The sequence below is a fragment of the Dipodomys spectabilis genome, unplaced genomic scaffold (assembly GCF_019054845.1).
Source record: "Dipodomys spectabilis isolate Male_0828 unplaced genomic scaffold, ASM1905484v1 ptg000336l, whole genome shotgun sequence".
NCBI classification, from domain to species: Eukaryota; Metazoa; Chordata; class Mammalia; order Rodentia; family Heteromyidae; genus Dipodomys; species Dipodomys spectabilis.
In genome coordinates, this window is record NW_024871013.1 from 1151800 (window position 1) to 1161081 (window position 9282).

The window sequence follows — 9282 nt, forward strand, 5'->3', positions numbered from 1 at the left end:
GAGTGCCAGCCTTGAGAAAAAGAGCTCAGCGACAGCGCTCATGGACAACAACAATAAGGAGAGGCATTGCATGTTGGCTTTGGGATTGGCATGAGCTAAATACAATTGGAATTTTCAAGTGCTCCAAGACAAAGCAGTACCTCCTTTAGTCCCATGTTCCTCCATCCTGTCTCACACTCTAGCCTTGGCCCTGCTTTGGGTCAGCATGGCTCTGGCTTGACCGGAGGGCTCAAAGGAGGAAGATCCCAGAGCAATCACCCTGTCACCTTCTGCCCTGCTCACCCTGCTCCTTCTGCTCTTTCCCACAAACATTCTTCCTGGAATCCATCTGTGAGGTCATTGCTACCTACATTGTGGTGGGTGGTGGGTCCGGCTAACTCGGGGCAGTCAGAGATGGAAGTTGGTCTGGGACTAGGAACTTCTACCCTGTGTGTGGGCTGAGGCCAAGGCTGACATTTATTTCATCCTGAGCATTGAAGAGGTGGTGTGACAGTGTAGACTCCACATTGAATCAGGTAAGATCAGAATCTAGAGGACCATTTGTGTGGGGTAGGCTGTGGGGCTCAGGTGGCCATTGTTCTTGGTAGTCCTCTCTTGGGACACCCCTCTCCATCTCTCATCCCTCAAGGGAGGAAGACAAACTTTAGTTAAGGGAGTCGAAGAGGGGGCAGGGGAGTATTTCTGGGTGAACCAGACTTTTGCTTCATATGCATCCTAGCCCCTACTTCCTATATATCTGAGGAATGGCCATATGGGTTTGGGAGGGGATGGGGGAATCATTCTAGATAAGAATGTGACTCAGGGGTAGAGAGGTCACCTAGCATGCCTGAAGCTTTGGGTTCCATTCCACACAGAAAAAGCTGGAAGGGGAGGTGGGGCTCAACTGGTAAAGTGCCAGCCTTGATCAAAAACAGCTTTCAGGGAGAGTGACCACAGCCTGAGTTGAAGCCCCAGGACTGGAAGAACAAAATTTTGTTGAAGGCTTTTTTTCCCTTTGAAAACAATTTACTCTTTGTTGTAAGCATAGCATGGGCCTCTTCCCTGGCCACCAATGGGTCATTTGATGTACACCTGGCCACCACTTCTGGTGGCTGCCGAGGATTTTGAGAGTCAGTATGTCACATAGAGTGTCATCATCCACATCACTCTACAGAAAAAAGGGAGGGAGTGCTCCTTGCCCGAGCCCGTGAGCTGTAGGATGCTCTGGGTGTGGGGCATCTTCCTCAGGACGTGCTCTGTGGGGGAATTATCTATGAGGTCTGTCAGTTTCCAAGCTGTCTTGAAGTTGCAATTCTTCAAAACCTTTCTGGTCCTCACTCATTTCCTCCACCCCGGAGTTTGAGGCATCTGAGGCAGTGGGGGGGGGGGGCTCTGCTGGCATCTTGACCCTGCTGTCCACACTTTCCACTGAGAGGAGCGACAGCAGCTCCACAGCTTTCTCTTCTTCTCCATCTTCTCCTAGGAGAGCTGGCACACATGCTTGGCTTTCTCCTGACACAGCTCATGAAGGATGAACATCTGCTCTTTACATGCCTCCAGGGACTCCTTGACAATGCAGATGTGTGCCAACAGCTGACTGCATCGATGGTGGAATTCATCTGCTGGACTATGGATATCCACCTCATCAGGCAAGTCGTGAACGAAGCAGATTTTCTTTTCAGATGCCCACGTGTGCTACATCCCATCCCCGCCCCTGCTGTGGTAGCAGCTTACGGGGTGGGAGCCTGTGGCTCCAGCTCTGTCTGGCACTGAGCTGCCGGGTGGGCCAGGCACCTGAAGTAGGGCTGCCGCAACTGCAGCAGGAGTTTCCCCCTGTGGATCAGTCTCTGAGAGCACTCGCAGAGCCACATCTCTCTAGGTCTGGCGCATGTCTCCATCCTCTGCGATAATCACATAGGTGTGGAGTCACCTCCTCACCTGTTGCTTCTCCAGCACTCACACCTTGCCCTTCCCCAGGGAAAGCCAGGAAGCTCAGCTGGGCCTGCAGGAGTTCCTCCTCTGGTCTGGTCACTTCCAGGCACTTGGGAGTGTCCTGCCACTTTCGGGGCACCCCCTGGTCGCTCAGTTGGTTGGGCCCTGCACTTGCTTCTGCTGCTCCAGCAGCTGCATCTGCCTCTGCAGGTGCTGCTGCAGGGCCTCCTTCTCGCAGTTCAGCTGCTCATTGGAGGGAATGTGCGGCTCACAGGTGGCTCTGAGCTTATGCAGCTGAGCCAGGAACTGCTCCTGCTGCTCCTGCAGCTCCCAAGCCGCTAGGCTTTCTCTCTCAGCCACCTCTTTCCGTTCCTCTATATTCTCCTTTGGGTGGTCTAGCTGTTCCCACAGATATTTCTTCACCTGCTGCTCTGAGTCCAGGATACTGGCGAGCTCCTCCTTCTCACCGCTCACCTTGTGGAGAGCATCCCACAGCAGGGCCATCTGTTCCTCTGGCTATGGGGCGCACACACATGCACATTGTGGGGTCTCTGAGATCTCCTGCCAGTCCTTGGCCTTCTGCTCCAGTCTCCGCAGTTTCTCCCGCTGCTACGCATTCTGCAGATAGAGCCTCTGATTTTCCTGGACCTGGATGTGAAATTATTCCTCCAGGTTTTCAACTCCATCTGCATGTGGTAGGCCTGGGCCTGCAACTACCATTCGGCCTGAGATGGTCCTGTGGGGGGCCATGGCTCTGCCAGCTTCTTTGTCAGTTCCTCTAGCTCTTTCTCTAGGTCCAGCACCTGCCTCACCCTTCGCTCCTTCTCCTGTCAGTCAGTGGCTCGGTCAGCCACTGACCCTTCTCCTTCCATGTGGAACTCTCAATGCTCAGACCCTCCATCAAGGTGTCTCTCTCCAGAATTGCTGAGGTCACTATCCATCTGAGGTTGTCCAGTAGTTTCTTCAGTGCCCCACGCCCCATCAGCACTTGTTAGAACTTGCAGATTCTGTTCTTCCTGTTGCTCTTCTGTGTCCAGAATGCTTCCAGCTTTCATTGAATCTTCTGGTCTTTTCCTCAAGCTGAAGTGTCACATCATTCAGCTTTTAGAAGAAAATTTTGGCCTCCTTCTGTGCAGCAGTGACTGCAGAAACCACCATCTCCAGCCTCTTCCACGTGCTGCTGTGTGGCCTGCCAGCAGCTGGTGAGACCTTCTTGCTCCATTTCTCTGTCATTGGCCTTCTGCTTCACTTGGGCCAGTGCAGATTGTAAATCACTTTCTGTAAAAACCAACCTCTGTATGGGTGGCTTGTGGATCTCTAGCTATGTTTTTGGTGCTTCGTAAAGCTGGGCTATCTTCTCCCTCTCTTTCTTCAGTCGATCCTGCAGGCCTGTATTTTCCTGCTTCAGTGGTTGGATCTTGGCACAGAGTGCCTGGTTTCTTCTTTTGCTGCAGTCCAGGGCAGGCACCATGTGTCCTTAACATCTCTGCAGATCCTTGGTGGTATCAGTTCCCTTGACACTCTGGACCTTGGTGGCTGTGACTGTGTCCAAAGGCAGGGGATGCCCAGGGTGGGCATCACCTTTGGCTGGACCCTCTGTTGAATCACCTTCCCCAGTGGTATTTTGGGGACCCCTCCTTTTTTCGTGTTCTTTGTTTCCTTGAATGTTGCATGTCTGATGGAAGTATTCTTCTGCCAGTTTTCTGGCTGTAGTTTCTTGCCCATAGCTCTCTCAGGGAGTCTTCTTGTTTCAGATATCTGAGCACTAGGATGGGAAAGATGGGCTGACCACTCTGGGAAATCCTCTATTCTCTGAATCACTGACTAGGATGTCAATTTCTGACTCTAATCCAAAGTCGCCTCATGTCTCCTGCTCATCACTCAGCCACTTCTACCTTCCTCAACTGCTGGTGGTGGTGACAACCAACAGAGGGAATCCTGGTGCAGGTCAGCATGGAATGTGGGCGTGGCCACAATTCTTATATATTGGTCAGAAAGAACAATGAAAGAATGGGGGTGTGGTCCGAATCCTGTGATGCAGGCATAATGGATAGAGTCAAGATGAGAGCTGCTCCCCCAACCCCTTTCCCAGGGAACTCTGTCCAATTCAGATGGAGACCAGAGGGTGACCTGCTTTAGCCAGATGGCTGCACAAATTGTTGCGTATGACTGTTTGTTGCCAGTCCTGGACCTTGAACTCAGTATCTGGGCACAGTCCATGAGCTGATTTTGCTCAAGTCTAGCCCTCTATAACTGGAGCCAAACAGCTCTACTTCTGGCTTTGTTGTCACTGAAGTTGGACAGGGCTCTCAAGAACTTTCCTGTGTAGGGTGATTTTGACCATGATCCTCCTATCACAGCCTTGTAAGTATCAAGGAGGACTGCTGGGAGCCACAGGTGCCAGCTTAATCATTGGTTCTGCTGTTCTTGGACAGACCAATGAGTTCCCTATCCTCGGGTTTAAGTGGTGGGAGCTGAAGCCCACAGTTGGAGTCCTGATCCTGCCACCTCCAAATGGCAGGAGATGCTTAGAAATTCATTCCTATCTATATGAATACCAATGGAATGTGATGTATGTCATGATTGAATGGGAAGTTTTTAAATAATTCTAGGATAAAAATATGCACATTTATATTATAGGACACTGACCGATTTTAATCAATACTTTATGAATCATTTAATCAATCACATTCATTAAATGGAGACATAATAAAATACCTAAGAATTGGGCATCATATAGTATAAAGGTGCCATTTTTTCTGTAGGACTGGGATTGGAACTTATGGTCTGGGTAACTCTATTGCACTGTGTGGAAAGGGAAAGCTGGCCTCCTTGAAGGCAAGAAATTCATGTTTGTTCATTATGTCTGAAATCGATCCCCAGCACTAGAAAACATCTTATTTGTGTGCATTTTAAATATATGATTTATATTTACATACATAGATTGACTCCTTATTGTGTTCAGTGTAGTTATTCCTTTTGTTTTTTTGTTTTATTCATGTATTGACTGTTTATTTTATTGACTAATATGCCACATAGAACATTGATTACATTGATTAAATAGGATATTAGTCTGCATATGTATTGCACTTTTACCTGACACCCAGGACTTTCACAGAAAAGGAAAACGTGTCACATTCAGTTTCTTACTCCATGATTCATTGTTTGGGCATGCTGGCATCTGGACTCACTGCTACATGGCCAAATTCATGAATTGGTGTGTGTCAGCATGCTATCCTGGGGCAAATTGAGCTGACAGGCAGTTCCCAGGACTTGAGATCGATCCCCAGGGTTTGACAAAATAAGAACAGATTGACACGCAGATGGTAGTATGCTAATCAATATGTATCTTTATAGAGCCAGAGATGACTATCCATTGATCTGTTATATAGACTGCATTCCTACCAATTCTTCTGTATTTATTATGCCTCCATATAATTAATGTTATTATTTTCATCTTTAATAAACTAGTAAGTAAATCAGTGTCCTGAATTATTGCATCCCTGTGAGAAATAGTATTCTTTTGATAATTCATAAGATATTAAATAAAATCCATCAGCTGACTGAAATTATGATGTCTAATGTTATAAAAGTATCATTCATGAGCAACTCATTCAATCGTGACACTGATAACATTCCATCGTTATTACTGTGGATGGGAAAGAATCTCTTAGGATCTCCCACCATCCGAAAGTAACATAACTGAGATTTGAACTGTAGGCCTATGTTGCTGTGTGGGACTATGGCTTCCCCAATAGTCCATAATTAAAAAAAAAATTAGCTTCCTGGTTTGCAATTCATGCCATTTTTTCTGCCAGGACTGGTATTTATACTCAAGGTATGGGCAAATATGCAGCACTGTGAGGGAAGGGAATCTGACCATACTTGAAGACAAGAATGTCAGGCTTGTTCCCTACACCTGAATTCAAGATTCTGGCCTGGAAAACATACTCCTTATATCCATTTTAAAGATAGGATTTATACTTCCATACAGATATACAGTTCATATTATGTTGGGTGTCGTTATTCATTTTATTTCTTGTTTTATTCATTTATTTACCATTTTTTTATTGACTCTGATGACACCTCTACCATTTATTACATTGTTTACATCCTATCACACAGCATCCAGATTTGTAGATATATTCTCCATCATGCCTGACACCCAGGACTCTCCCAGAGAAGAAAAACATGTGTCACACTCCGGTTCTTACTCCAAGATTACATTTTTGACAGTGCTAGGATCTGAACTCAGGGCCTAGCAGGCCCAATTCGTGAATGGATGAGAGTGAGCATGGCAGCCTCTAGCCAATGAAGCCCTCAGGTGGTTCCCAGAGAGCGCCAGATCCATCTATCTATGATTGAATGACACCTACTACGTTCCTACCAACTCTTAGACATTTATTATAACGCCATTGAAGGAATATTATTCTTTTCATGTGTAATATATTATTAATTATCATCAATCAGCATCCTAGGATTATTGCATCCAATTTTAGACTAGCCCGAAGCATGATCTACTCTTTCAGTTGGTATTCCTATGCATAGGAACGAGTCTCTTGTCATCTCCTGCCATTGGTAGGTGTCAGTACCAGGATTTGAACCCGGGACCTATGTTGACAGGTTGGCCTATGGATTCCCTGATAACCTGCCAGCCTTCGCAGGTCAGGTCCACTTTGCAACCATGTCATTCAGACCAAGGCTAGTCACCATGTAAAGAAAAAAAACATAAAATACCCAGCCCTCTGCAGCTCACCACTTTTTGTGCTATGATACTTTTTTTTCTTCCTGCAAGCCCTCTGGGCCTAGGATCCCTGGATTGGCTATGGGTCCGGAGGCTGCACCGCACCCTAGGGCTACTGAAGCTGAGGTAGAGTTGCTATGACCTGAGTTCAAGCCTGTGTTGGCAAAATAAAGAATAAATAAATAAATAAAGAATAAATAATTTAACTAAATTAAAAAATAAATAAAGCTCCCTGGTTTGGAATTTCTAACAATTTTCTTTTCTAGCCTTGGATTTGAACTCAGGGTCTTGGTAAATATGTAGCAATGTGAGGGAAAGTGCAGAGATGCCACTACTTGAGTACAAACCCCATGCAAATCCAAAAATAAAAATTAAGTCAGCAGGGGGAGTAGTTGTGGAGATGACAGAGTAAGGATAGTAGGGGGAAAACAGAGGAGGAGGCAACAATGCTCCATAGGAAATATACTCATTACTTGCCCATTTAACTGTAACCCCTCTGTAAAACATTTTTACAATAAAAAAATGGAAAAAGTAGTGCTAAGAGAAGCATTTGGGGGATAAGAGAAAGATGTCTGAATAGATGTACAAATTTCTGCACTGCTTCTTTTTAATGTTCAGTATGTAACTGAATAAACATAACCGCTTCCATAAAAAAATTAAGTTACTGCCTTGGAACTGGGGCCAGTATTACCATCATTGCTAGATTTGATCTCACCATCCAGGTAAAACTTTTGCACCATGGGTGAAGGCAAAGCTCAATGTCTTGAGGAAAAGAAATTCAGGCTAGAGTTCCCAGCGTCTGAATGAAGGCTCTGCAATGGAAAAAATATTTATATATATGTATAATATATGATATATATTTACATATGTATATTTATTACATATTATGATTTTATTATTGACTTTTAATTTATTTTTTACTTGATTCATTTATTTATTGTTAATTGTATTTAGTATTATTATACACATAATATTTAGTACATGTTGTACATCTATTATAAATTAAGTGTTGCAACATGGTACATAATTAAATGGAAACATTTATCACAGTCTTCACATGTTTAGAGTTTCTCCCAAGTATGAGATTTCTCTTATTTATCTTTGGAATCTTCCTATAGGAATTTCGTTAGATGATTTATACTCAGAAGCCTTTTCTTGGGGAGACGCAAGTTCAGGATAAAATTGTAAGGGTGGCGCTAGAAATGTGGCTTAGTGGTAGAGAGCTTGCTCAGCATGCATGAATGCTAGGGTTTGATTCCTCAGTGCCACATACTCAGAAAAAGCCAGAAGCTGTGGAGGGGTTCAAGTGGTAAAGCACTAGGCTTAAGGAAAAGGAGCTCAGAGACAGTACCCAGGCCTTAAGATCAAGCCCCAGGACTGTCAAAAACAATAGGCCAGATGCCTGTGGCTCACAACTGGAACCCTAGGTTCTCAGGAGGCTGAGATCTGAAGACCACAGTTCAAAGACAGCCTCAGCAAGGAAAGCCTGTTAGACACTTATCTCCAATGAACCACACAAAGAGCACATGTGGCACTGTGAGTCAGGTAGTAGAGTGTTTGCCTTGAGCTGCAGGGTTCAGGGACAGTGCCCAGGCCTGAGTTTGAGACACAAAACCCTAAAAAAGTGAGGGTTAACCAAAGTACTTTTCCTATTTGCTAATTAGTAGGACATTCTCTGGAAATTGAATGCTGATATACACCAGAATTGGAGTCAGAGCTTAAGAATCAAGTGTAGCCCATCCATATGTCCATTCTCTCAAACTCTAGCATTATAACTTTGTGTCCTAGGGGGTTCTGAAAGGTCCACTGTTGAAAGGCGTAATATGCTTCCCAAGCATTTTGTGATAAGCAGTTGACTTGTATTGCCAATGTCATTATATTTCTGAACCTAGCAGAGCACCAGCAGCTCATGCCTGTCACCCTAGCTCAGGAAGCTAAGGTCTGAAGATCATAGGGTGAAGCCAGCCAGGGTAGGAAAATCTGACACTCTAACTTCCACTTCTGAAACGTCAGATGTTCAAGAGCTTCCTGTGTTTCCCTTGGGGATAAGTTACTTGCACTCTAAATGTTCTTAGAGTTCTGGAGTTATAGAAGCAGGAATGAAATATTATTGACCCATCCTGGGTTCAAATGAAGTACTCAGGATTCGAGCCCTAGCCCTTTTATCAGGATGAACTCCACTCTAACCATATTTGAAGGCAGAAAACAGTTGCAAAAGCCAGGCTAGGTGAAGAGACCTAAGCCAGCAAGATTAGGAGGCAGAATGTACATACTCAACAGGGACGTAAGCTGCAAAACCACTTCATAGCAGGCACAGCCAGCAATGAGGGGAAATCTGAACCAATTGTTAGAATTACATCAGGGTCAGGCTTTTCTCAGCCTCTTCTAACAATGACTAATTAATCTTCCTCCACCAGGTGAAGGGAGCCGCAGGTTATCTTTAGGATACCAATAGAGAACCAGTTTAGTGGGGAAGAGGGGAGGAACAGAGTAGAAAAACTCTGCTCTATGGTCTTAGGGAGTGGTTTTTTGACTCTCCATCAGATTTGAAAGCCCTTCTTCTACCTCTGCCAGTCCCTTCTCCTTTCTTCATTCTCCACTTCATTAATGCAAATCCCCAATCCAAG